Source organism: Manis javanica, chromosome 9 (genome assembly GCF_040802235.1).
Source record: "Manis javanica isolate MJ-LG chromosome 9, MJ_LKY, whole genome shotgun sequence".
Taxonomy (NCBI): Eukaryota; Metazoa; Chordata; class Mammalia; order Pholidota; family Manidae; genus Manis; species Manis javanica.
This window is the reverse complement of record NC_133164.1, coordinates 83,638,637-83,651,753: the sequence shown is the minus strand read 5'-3', so window position 1 is coordinate 83,651,753 and position 13,117 is coordinate 83,638,637. Positions and strand designations below refer to the sequence as shown.

Genomic DNA, 13,117 nt, shown 5'->3' with positions numbered 1-13,117 from the left:
GGGACAGTCCTGACTACAGACAAGGAAGAGCTCCCACCACAACTCAGTAGTAGTGCTTAGCATGATAATAAATTGACATATATTTATGTGATTGATCTGAGCAATGTTTACCTCCTCAATGACAATAAGGAGCATGGGAATAGGAATCATGTCTGTTTCTGGTTACCACTGTCCTTTGCATCTAACACAAGGCCTGGGAAGAGTAGGCACTTAAATATTTGGGGAATGAATAAATGAAAGAGCTCCTAAATTGGCAGGCTATGGTGAGAGGGTAGTGATAGTATAATAGCTACTAGCAAAATAATTTAAAGCCTGTGATCTTTGTCAGGTGTCAGGATTAGTCTTCTTGTTTATAAAGTCTGACCATTTTCTATCTTTCCCTGGTCAACATGGCTTCGATGTCACTACTGCATGAAGACCCGCTATTGGTCAAATACATACATTTTGCTTAGAAAATTAGCATCCAGGATGTTGATCTAAAATATCTTAAGATTCATTGGATTCATCATTTAATTTTCCTAATAAAGGATTTTCCTTTTTAAATAAAGGGTGCACCTAAGGAACAATAAGCTTAAGTTTTAATTACATCTTTGTGTATACAAAGAGCTTTTGTTAGGATCCCAGAATTGCTGTGGGGTCCTAATCTGAAAGATTGTTAAAGAAAATATGGCAGCAAAAGATGAAGAAGGACATGTCTTTTGAATCATCCAAAAGAAAACAGCTTCATGGGCTTGAATTTACAATGCAGCATTGTCCAAGAACAGGCTGTTAAATGGCAGGTCTCTGAATACTAAGAGAAGCAGCCTGTGTTTATGGGGAATCGTAGTATGTTAAGCCAACTATGTTTTGTTTTTATTTTTATTTTAGAAGATTAACTTGGTTGATAGGTAAACACATGCCCTGAGCTTCCTCATTCAAAGTCATCTTTACAGAAAGAAACCAGGAGGAAAATATTCTTAAATGTGAACAGGAGTGGTTTACTTGGGAACTGAATTTTCTCACTTCCCTCCTGGAATTTGTTCCAAACAACACAAACAACAATACAACAACATGAAGAGAAATACTTGCAAATCACATTTGCAGCAAAACCAACAGAAAATCCTAAACTCCAAAGTCAGAGTCAGACAGAAAGCCAAGAAGGCAAGTCATACTCATGTAGTAGGTAAATGAGAAGTATGAAGGGCACCTAAATGTAGCAGAGGACAGAAAGCTCTGTGACATATATACTCCCCCTAAATGAGGACCTCAATCCAAGAGGAAGGCACTGTGGGAAAGGCTGGGATAAGGTAGGTGACAGAGGGTGAATGGGAAAATTTCACTAACGACCAAAAATATTCTTTCTAAAAATGACTGTATCATTTGTGTTCTCATGTGACAGGCAGCCTGTGAGGTCATCCATGAAATAACTGAGGGAGAAAGAGCTAGGTTTGGCTTGAGAGTCTGAGGATGTGTGACTACAGGGATGTGTCATATCGTAAAGAAACAGTTTATAATTGTAGCAACAGCAAAGGATGCCCTTGGTTCATGAGCACACATTCCCTCCAAAGGAACCTTCTGATGCTCTGGGAAAATGCAACTCATTCAAATAGGTGACACATAAAAAGAATACACATGCAACTACTCTAAGGAATATGAAAAAGAGCAGCCACAAATTTCTTGTAAATAATGTAAATGCACTGGAAGAATATGTTGCCATAAAGAAGATTAAAAGCATAACCCAAATTCAAAACAATCATTAACAAAGCAAGGACAGCTATGAAGGAGACACAAAGCAGGAGAGGAAGGACTCAGGGAAGAAGGAAGAAGATAGCAGAAGGTTGCAGATTGACAGACGGCCGGAGGATGTGAAACAGGAACTGGCAGAATTGAACGAAACGGAGGTAAATGAAGGGGAATAAAAGATAAAAAATGAAAAAAAGGCAAAAAATTATTATGGAGATAAAAAAAGAAAAAGAAGGATTGGAGAAACAAGGAAATATATCTATCATGTGCACAGCTATAATTCCATAGAAGGCAAAGCAATGCAGTAGGATGATTATCTTAAAATACAATTCAAGAAAGCTTTTCTGAAATTAAAAAAGCCTGGAATCTATCTAATGAATAGACTCTCCATTTTATCAGTGAAAAGTCATCCAGAATGGTCAAAGATTTATCTTAGAAAACTTTTGGAAAGAAACTTCTGGCAAGCAAAAAGATAAGATCAGATTAAGGAAAATTAGGTTGACATCAGACAACTACAGAAACATTTAACCTCAGCACATAATGGAGCAACCTCTATGATATCAAGTCAAGGAAGCAGTAGCCAAGGGTTTTCTTCTGACATCAAATTCTCATTTAAGTATAAAGACTCAAGTAATCAGGCAGTTCTGAACATGCCAGAATTTTGGTTATATTGCTCAAAGGAGCCTTTCTAGGGGAAAATACTAGAGGACAAGCTATAGACAGACAGGACTTCAACAGAAAAATGTCATCCAAGAACCGTTGGCCAACTGACCCCTATGTTCATAGCAGCACTGTTTACAGTGTATAAGATAAAGAAATGACCTAAGTGTCTACTGATAGGTGAATGGATAAAGAAACATGAATGGATTTTGAAGGCATTAAGGCTAAGTGAAATAAGTCAGACATAGAAAGACAAATATTACATGATCTCTCTTAAGTGTGAAATCTTTAAGAAAATGAAACAACAAAACAACAAAAAAACTGAGCTCACAGAAACAGAGAACAGACTTGTGGTTGACAGAGGCAGGGGTTGGGGGATGGGTGAAATGGAGGAAGATGGTGAAAGGGTACAAACTTCTAGATGTAAGATAACTAAGTCATGGGAAGGTAATGTACTTCCTGGTGCCAGTAGTCAATAATACTGTTTCACATTTTTGTAAGTTTCTGAGAGTAGAACTTAAAATTTCTCATTATAAGAAAAAAATTTTAACTATGTACAGTGATAGATGTTATCTAGACTCATTATGATCATTTAGCAATAAATACAATTAGCAAATCATTATGTTGTAAAACTGAAACTAATATACCAATTATATTTCAATTAAAAAAAAGCTATGGCTGGTCAAAACCTAGTTTAATACATTTTAGAAGAGGTTCATTGTCCATAATTTAAAAGAAATACCTTTTGATTCATCACTGCATGACGTTCCTGTCAGTTATACATATGTAAATATACTTTAAGAATTTTTTTCTATTCCTAATTTGTTACAAGTTTTTGTTAAATCATTAATGTCTGTTTAATATTACAAAGTGCCTTTTTCTGCATATATTGAGATAGTCATATGTGTTTTCTTTAATCTCCTAATGCTGTGAATTATGTGAATATCATTTCTAATGTTAAGTCTTCTTTTCATTGCCAAATAAATCCCATCTGGTCATGTTATTTTACATTATTTATAATTATTTAATTTCATTGAAATATTTATTAAGGATTTTTGCATCAAGTTCATGAAAAATGCTGCATTGAAATTTCCCTTTTTCAAACTGCCCTTGTCTGTTTAAGATTATACTAAATCCTAAAATGATACAGGCATCTTTTCTTTTGTTCAGATCTCTAGAAGAGTTTTTGTATGACAAAGATTATCTTTTCCTTACAGGTTTCTTAAATCTATTTGGGTGTGGTCTTTTTTTTTTAGTAAATTCCAAACTACTGTGTCTATTGCTTAAATTGTGGATGTATTTGAGGTTTTTGTTTTCACTGGGTTTTGAAGAATTAATTTTTCTAAGAAATTATCTGTGTATGATGTATAAGTACAAATAGTCTATTTCTATATTAGACTTTTTCTTTTTTTCTTTTTCTGTTCACATATTTATCAATGTTATCAGTATTTTCAAATAACATCAATAATACCATGTTCACAGTGATCATTTCTGGGTGATTTGTTTGCTTTTTAATTTTCTTATGTATTTTACAAAATTTCCCCAATAAATATATACAAACTTTATGAACCTCTCCTGTAATAGCTGTAATAAAGTAATATACTTTTAAACAAAAATAAAGAAATGTGGACTGGATAGGAGGTTCATAATTGGTTGAATGCCTTTCCCTACATGGTATACGAATCATTTCATAAAAAAGTACAGCATGGTCTCTAGTGGTCTACCTAAGACCTTCTTTCTGGCCCTATTCTGAACATTTTTTTTATCATCAACTTTGATGATGATATATTAGACACTAGTATGAGATTTACAATATAATACATCTTGGAAAACATTTAAAATATTGAATTCCAGATTTACTGTTCTCCAATTTTGACAGAGAAAGCATTCTTTTTGGCCATCTAAATGGCACTTTTAGGTGGGTGAATTAAGACAGGCTGTCCCTTCCTTAGGATTCACTGCCATTTGCTGAAAAACTATAGTAATAAATAAATAATACTAACATAAATGGTGTTTACTAATGTTAGGTAGCATACATACCTCACAACAATAAGGGGTGGCCCTGGGCTAGAAAGACATTCATATCTATAAGATGACATTTAATAAAGACAAATACATTCTACATCATGTTAAACTGCCCAAATGCATTGTACAGGTTGGGAGAAACATGGCAACATGATTTCACATGAAAAAACGGCTCAAAAATTTTATCTGTGAGATAGGTTGGCATGGCTGCCAGACAAGCTAGTACATCGATAGAAGTAGGGTGTTCAAATCTAAAGATTTTTGATGGATGCTGTGAAGTCCAAATTCATCTGAAATATTATTCACACAGTTACACTGTAAGTAGAGGGATGTTGTTTTCTTGGAACTAGATATAGTACTTACAGTGAAAGTGCTTACAGTCCTGTTTTTAGAGAATTGCTGAAGGAACTAGGTGTTCTGAAGATGGACAATGAGGACTTAGGAGCAAATTATAGTTTTTAATAAACACTTGAATAATGGCAATAGGGAAGAGTAATTAGATTTCTTTCACATAGCTCAATATCCAAGTTAAAGAGAGAAGGATTTGTATTCACCATAGACAAGAATCTTCTAAAAAGGAGGTCAAGAATGGAAATTCAGAAACTTTCCTAGAATTCATTTGGTAATATGTGCAAAAATCCTCAACATTTTGCATATCCATTGGCCCACCTCGTGTGATTCCAGGAATTTCTGCTGAATAAATGATTGGATGCATCTTGAGGCATTTGTGGCACTAAAAGATTTGGATAGGTTACTAGGTACATAAGAGGAAAATTAATGAAATGTGAAAAAAACAGCATGGTGTCAAAGAGGAGTGGGGAAAAAGAATGAACTACATGGAAGAGAAACTGCTATTTTAAGTACCAGGGTGGAACAGAGAGAGAGAGAGAGAGATATTATTAGAAAATTGCCAGTCAAAATAAGGTTGAATGCAGGCCACTGAGGCAATGGCCCAATTTTTTTGTTAATTAGATGAGAGAATTGTGATTGCTAAAATAAAACAGATTGAGAATCTCTAGTGAAGTGAGGTCAACAAAAAAAGCTAATAGGTGGGAAATTACTTGTCATTTGAAAGTGAACAAACCTATTACTAATGGGCGCTAAATGGTTTGTAATGTAGAGGAAGAAAATGGATTCATGTACAGATTGTTAGGCACTATAATGCTACATCGACAGAGGGCTTCAGGAGTTAGTATGCTAAGAAGATGCTTATTGTAGAAGTATGCGCTCCAGGTTAGACAACAGTCTAGACATTTGTGATTGTCTCCATCTGAAAATGACTGAAAGAGCAAAAACATCTCTGCAGAATGATCATTCAAAATTAGAATTTTATTTTAAGATACTACGATTTAGTTGCATTTCTTTTTTAAAATTGAAGAATGGTGCATAATATTTGGAACTATTAACTGGGAAAAAGGTTTCATGTTATCAAAAAAGACATTTATGGCATTATTTCATAATGATTAAAAATTGTAAACAAAGTTCAAATGCCAAATCATTGAGAAATAAATTTCTAACCAGAGTGTATGAGCATACTTTCATAGCTACACATATTTTCATTAAAATATAGACTTATGAAAATAATTATTAAAGTGATAAGCACATATGTGCATAAATGTATACAAAATGATTTTTACTCTATCACACTTCAGGGAAAATACTGGTAAGTTTAATAGTTGCTTCCTAATTTCCTGATTCATTGATAGACTTTTTATTCCTTGTCTAACATGACCATTCTTTTGTAGATAATCTTGTTGGACCGCACCTATTATTTGGGGTCTCTCTCCCTTTGCTTGCATGCTCTTTGATTCCCGTTCTTTCTGACTCTATCACTGCTTTCCATCCTTTGCCTCCTGTTTGTGCTTTGATGTCTGTGTAGCCCAGGAAACTGGCCTGTGCTGCCTTATCTAATTTATATCTCCCAATGTGATCTCACTTTCAAACTTTTTTCTACTTTCTGTGTGATGACTTCCAACTAACCTTTCTCCAGTCCTAGCATCTTCCTCAAGTCCAGACTCATACATTGAGGGGCCTTCCCTTCTCTATCTTCCTCACTTGAGGATTCTTGACTAACCTGACACCTTTTAAGATATGGTAGAAAGATTACTTCTCTTCATCTTTACTGCTCCTTACCCAAGTCTGAACCACAGTCACCTCACATCTGGATTATTATATCACCTCCAAATAATATTTGAATGAATGCTTGCCTATGGGACATCTTCAACTGAATATTCACAGGCACATCAGATTCAAAATATCTAGAATTAAATAAACTTTTCTGTCCAAACTTTTTTTTTCTCTCCTATTATCTATCTCAATTACAGGTCCTGATATGAACTCGATTTTTGAAACTATAATTTGGTTATCATGTCTACTCTTCTCTTTCCTGACACCTCATTCAGTGTCCAAATCTATGCAATTCTTTGTATTCTGAACATGTTTTCCTTTTTTGCTCTTCAAAAATTCTTGACATGAGAATCCCTTCCCCCTTCCACTACAGTGAGAGCTCCTTGAGGACAGGAGTTGTATCTTCTCAACTTTGTATTCCAAGTCTTTAAAGATTGCCTAAAATAGTGCTCACAAGCATTCAAATTAAAAGTTGTATTATGTACAAAGAAGGGAAAAGATATATATAACACATTAATTGCAAATGTGTTAAATGTATTTTACATTTATAGACACTGGAAGGAGATTTTGAGTCATATAAAGAATTGGTATGTTACTGTGAAGTTAACTGAGTTACAAACATTTTAAATACAAAAGAATCAGCAAATATGTAACTCATCGGCAAAGAGGAATCCAGACTCAATAGTCAAAGATAGTCTAAAATAGTTTAAAATAGACTAACATAGTTTAAATAGTCTACATAGTTTCAATAGTCTAATAGTTCAAAATTTATGGCCTTTCATTCTATCTCCACATAAAAGAAGTATCCAGGGACCCTGTCATATATACAGTGATCTCATTAGGCTCATGTGCTTGAGGGATGATTTCCCACTTTCCATTCAAAGTTTGAAAAATGGTTAGGTTTAAAAAATATATCATGTATTGAGAATTAGGCTTGGGGTGGATTAATGATTGCACATTGAGTCCCCTGTACAGAATTTTATTGTTGTTAACTGTTAACAACCATTTGATCAATAAATATGAGAGATGCCCTCTCAAAAAAAATATATCATGTATTATTAGGTGGTAGAATCTGGGGATGGTAGAATAATGGCTCCCCAAAGATGCCCATGTCTTGATCTGTGGGCTTGGGAATATATTACCATAACATGGCAAAGGGGACTTGGCAGATGTTAAATTAATGATCTTGAGTGGGGGAGGTTATCCCAGATTATCTGGGTCTTTGTAAGTGAAAGAGAGAGTCAGGAGGGCCAGAGAAGGAGACGTGACAAGAGAAGCAGGACTCAGTAGTGCTGGGCTGTGGGCTTTGAAGATGAAAGCTGTAGCCGGGAGTCAGGGAATACAGGCTGCCTCCGGAAACTGGGAAAGGCAAGAAAACGGATTCTCCCCTCTACCTCCAGAAGGAACCCAGTTCTGCTGATACGACAGAGCTCAGAGAGGCCCGTGTCCGACTTCTGACCTCGGGAACTGTAAGAGGATAAATCTGTGCTGTTTTGAGCCACTTGGTTTGTGGTAACTTGTTACAGCAGCGACAGAAAACGAAAACGGATGCTGTAGGATTTCGTGTCATCAAAAGCCTGACTAAAGAAAATCATGATCTCTAACAGCGACTTCTGCAATGCATTCTTAAATCTGTTCTCTTGTTTCCATTCACAGTGCTACCACCATGTTTCCAGGCTTAATAAAAACAATAGCATTTATGGAGGCATTACATAATGTCCCTTCTCCAAGCACTGTTCTACACCTTTATATTACATTAACTCATGTAGTTTTCTCAAAACCCCGATGTGGTAGGTATTTTTATTATTATCTCCATACTACAGAGATGGAGACCAAGGTAGAAAGAGATTAAGTAACTCACTAAAGTTGCATCATCAGTAAAACACAGGGTTTGAACACAGCTGTTTGGCTCAAAAGCTGTAGTTGCCTTTCTGGAAATAACTTCATGGCCTTCAAATTGCATGGCTTTCACTGAAGGTGTCCCCTCACTGATTCACTGTTTACATTGACTCTTTTTAACTATTGTAGTAGACGGAATTTTGGCTTCTGGGATCTCCACCCTCTGGTGTCATGTCCATGAATATGCTATGTTTCTTGGCAGAAGGGACTCTGCTGATGTCAGTAAGGTGATGTCTCAGTGATCTTAAAATAGGTGGATTATTCCAGATTAATGTGGGTGGACCCAAATCACTTGAGCCCTTAAAAGAAGAGCTTTGTGTCATGTGTATTTTACCACAATATGATAAAATAAAGAAAAAAGAGCATTCCTCTGGCAGAGGCTGAAGTGAAATCAGATCAATGTGGCAGAAGTCAGGGACACTCAAAGCAGGATAAAGATTTGATATGCTATTTGCTGGTTTGCAGAGAAGGGACTTCAGTTGTACAGCTACAAGGAACTGAATTCTGCCATCCACCTGAATGAATTTGGAAGCAGAAATCTTCCCCAGAGCCTGCACACAAGAGCCCAGGCCAGCTAATGTCTTTATTTCAGCCTTGGGAGGTCATGAGCACAGCACTCTGACCAATGGAAATGTCAGCCTTTCTAACCTCTTGTCTGATTGCTCTCCCAGAAGACTCTGAACTGAGCTGGCTGCTGAAGTCACCACTCTAATGTTGGGTCTATTTCTTCTTTCTCTCTCCCTCTCCCTCGCTTGTGACTTTCCTCTTTCCTGCCTGTGACCCATCCATTCCTTCCATCCAGCCATCCACCCACCTACCAAACATAAATAGTTGCTGGGCACTAAGTTAGGCATGGGGGGTACAAAGCCGAATTACTGAGAGACTAATAAACAGTGGGAAAATGCTAAGAGAAATCTCTCCCAATTTGCTTCCACAGAAATGATATTTCTGAGATAAAACATTTTAAATGGAGAGACCTTTTTTCTCCTCTGTCCTTCCTTTCTTAAACTACGGGTTTGGAATTTTTCTTCCTATAAACCCCCTTTCTTTATTTTTCTTTGCTCAGCTAGCTATCTTTATGCTTCTTCTTATTCACCTTGTATTGTATTTATCTGTCTAGTGTCCCACTAGACTATAATGAGTGTAGGAACTGTTTTACAAATCTTTGAATCCCCTTCTTTTAGCTTCAGCCATTGTATACAGCAGATCTTCATTTTTTTGTTACTTGAATTGATCACTCAGGAAAAGCTCCTTTACAGTAAATCCTACTATAAGCTCTAGTTTTAATAGACTCTTCAAGTTCTAACAAATGTCTACCTATTTCAGGTAACATGTACCCACAATAATATTTTGTTAAAATTTTTCTAAGGTTCAACCCAAAAGGCTTTGCTAAGGAAGAAGACAAGTCATAAAATTTAAGTTTTTAAGGAAAAAGTTACCCACTTCTAAAGATACCATAAATTAAACTTATTAGCCACTAATAATCTCTTCTGAGGGGATGTGATAAAAGTGAAGGACTTTTCTCCCAAGCAGGGTGAACATGAACACCACCCTCCTCAATTTTTGATTGAAGTTGAGGAGTTCGCTGACCCCTCAAGCCCATTCCTGCACACTCGGAAAGCCCAGATCCCTGGGCACGGAACTCTGAATTACGCAGGAGGCCTGCCATTCTGCATCTGAGTTCTCCTCAAACCACACCCTGCCCTTTACCCCACCAAAGGGTCTCCCCGAGGTGGGATTGCTTCAGAAGTTGGTTGAGCTGTCCGTCTGTCCTGTCTGGGCTGCCTCAGCCCTGTGAGTAACCTCCCGGCGGATAGTCCAGGCCTGGAAAGCCTCCGCCTCTGAGGGTCTGCATTAGTCCTGCCTTATTAAGCTTTTCTAGAAAAGCTTTTTCTGGAAAGCAAGCTATCCAACTGGGGCTGCCACCCGTGGCATTTTTCTGGCTTTCTGGGCTAAAGCAATCTCTTTCTTTCCAGGCCTCAAAGTGGCCAAAGAATGCTTGGTTTCAGAGAGCAATATGAGAAAATATGACTTTAGAAGTTTGGTAAGTAAATGAGGCCAGTCGCATGTTTTTGGTAATGTCAGTTCCCTGAAAACAGAAGACTGCTTTAAAGAGGGCATTCTGGTTATTACTCCATGCAACTACTTCCTGCTCTCTCAATAGGTAATTATATTTACAATTCAGAATGGTGTGCCTAAGCCTCACACTGACACCCATGACTTGGTGTATGAAGTTTTGAGTGTGCCACGGGAAAGTGTGAGACTCACTCATCTCACTTCTACATCTCACAGGTTCAAGTAAACAGTGCCCTGATCACCCCCAGCGAATACTCCAAGGGCCGTTCTAGAAAGCGCTTGCCCTTTGGTCAAAAGCAAAAGGATGTGAGGCCGGCAGGAGTGCCTCAGGCCACATGCAGCCCCCTACCTGGTGGGGGCAGAGGAGCCTGTCTGATTGGTATGAGCTGTGTGACTGACTGGCTGTGACAGACAGTACTCTGCACTGCCAACTTCCGGCTCCATTGGCATCCAGATGCAGCTTCTTGAGGTGCCCAAACATTGTAATTTACAAATAAATGTGAGGAGGAGAAAAGTTTTGCAGCTATCTTTCACCAGTGATGAAGAGAGTCACAGATGAGGGCTACTGTCTGAGAGAGAGCTTCAGCCTAACACTCAAAAAGTGTGACTGGCAATAGTGTTCTAGGTACTAACTGGGCGGCTAATGGCGAGTCAGGTACAAAGTGCAGGAGCAGAGAAGGGCTCCTGGAGGGCGGAACGGAGGGGCAAGGGCAACAGTGGGCGAGACGGGCCCAGGACAGCGCCCCCCTGCGTCACGGGGGATGATAACTGCTGGGTGAGAATCTGGGCAAAACCCAGGCTAGGCCTTGTGTTTCTAGGCCTTGTGGTCGTACTGACTGAAAACCAGGTACTTTATAAAATTTATCCCTTGAAATAACTCCACAAATGATAATTGGAAGATGAGTGAAGCAGTTTAGTTAATGCCACACGGTGAGTGAGTGCAGGAGCAGATGCTGACCTGGAATGGCCTGGCTCTCCCTGTGCCCCCCTGAGCCATGTGGGCCTGTGGCCAGTCCTGCCACCTGTCTGCGCAGGGACACACAGCAGGAAGTAACCTTCTCATGGCAAAGCCCAGAGCAAGTCAATATATGAAAATAGACAAAAACAACTAGAACAATGTTGTCCAATAGAACTTTCTGCAGTGATGAGCATGTTTTATATTTGTGATGTCCAATATGATAAACACACACTGACTACTGAGCACTAGAAATCTGCTCTGAGGAACTGAATTTTAAATATTTATTAATGTAAATTTAAGTCATGCACGTGGCTAGTGGCTACTATATTGGACAGCACAGAACTAGACAATTTGACTTCAAAGGATCCCAGGGGCCATCTGTCCTCATTTCATCAAATACGGAAATTTCCTTTGCTCTATCCCTGATTATGTTCAACCAGCCTCTTGTTACACATTTTTAATAAGAAAAAGCTTTTCACCTTAACTTGGGATCCATGCCTTTGTTAGGAAAAATCTTCCTAATTTAACAGTTGAATCCTGCGGTGTGTGATCTGGGGATGCAGTTTGGTTTTGGGATAACAATCCCACTCATTTTCCCTGGGGTTATCTCCTGATTTGCTCTCTGCTCTTCTCATGCTGTGAACTTTTAGGTCTCTGAGGGCAGCCCCAGCTGCAGCTCAGTTCTCTGGTGCAATGTTGCACTGCCACCCACACGGGCCAGGTGACCCTGTCCTGCTGGCCTGCCGCTGAGCTGAGTGCACACTGCTGCGTGATGTGAGGATGCTGTCCCTCACCAACAGTGTTCTGCTTTCTTCCCAGATTTCTTCTCTAGCGCCTGGGCAGCCCCACTGCCTCAGGGGTCAGCAGCTTGGCTGTTATCTGATGCTTCCCACAGTCCTCTGGGGAACCTGTCCCTGCTCTTTCTCATTCTTGCTTCATTGCTTGTCCTGAGAAATGCTGCCTGGAGAGTTAAATTACTTGGGTTCGGCCAGGATGGATCACATCCTTCATCTTTAAGAAACGTGAGTATTTTAGAAAAAACCATTCCATATCATCTTGTCAACTAGAGAATAAATCCTGTCCTCTGTTTACAGATTCTCACCAGCTGGGGGCCAGCTTCCTCATCTGTTCTGTCTCTTTCCCCAAATCAGTCTTTCCTTTTCCTCCTTTTATCTAGTCACTTCTCCCAGAGTTCATTTTGAGTCCAACGGGTGCCAAATAAATCTTGGTTGAATGAAAGACCTGTTGAGAATAGCAGTTCTATGTACCACTTAACAACATTTCTCATTATACACCTGTGAGCTAGATAATTCAAATGGACTACTATTTTGTCAAAATACAAAATGTATTTTGATAGTTGGGATGCATTGCTAGTTAAACCTAAGAAATACAATGCTACATTCTATTCACCCATTGATCTAATTAAATGAGATTAAATTGGCATGGTTTAATTTTAGGGAATTTTTTCATTTCTTAGTTACAAGTCCCTGTTAAGTGAGTAATTAACATTTCATTCTAATGCATGGAGAAATTTTATAAAATATTGAACCGAGAGAAAAGAGCCTGTGGAACATGTTAAGACTGTATCCATTACTTCAAATTAACTTCATCTGGGTTTAAACAAAAAAGGGAAAACATTAAATAAGGGCT

General features: G+C 38.2%; 1 protein-coding gene and 1 long non-coding RNA gene across 11 annotated transcripts in view; one reads left to right on the top strand and one right to left on the bottom strand.

The window, feature by feature from the left end:
- DLGAP1 (DLG associated protein 1) overlaps positions 1 to 13,117 on the bottom strand; it is an 858,481-nt gene that overhangs the window by 280,413 nt on the left and 564,951 nt on the right. The gene's annotated exons all lie outside the window — the stretch shown is intronic.
- The window catches only part of LOC118972402 (uncharacterized), a 184,923-nt gene continuing 183,860 nt past the window's right edge, over positions 12,055 to 13,117 (top strand). Inside the window, exon 1 of the long non-coding RNA XR_005061357.2 lies at positions 12,055 to 12,489. This is a non-coding gene — a long non-coding RNA (uncharacterized lncRNA). The remainder of the gene's footprint in view (positions 12,490 to 13,117) is intronic.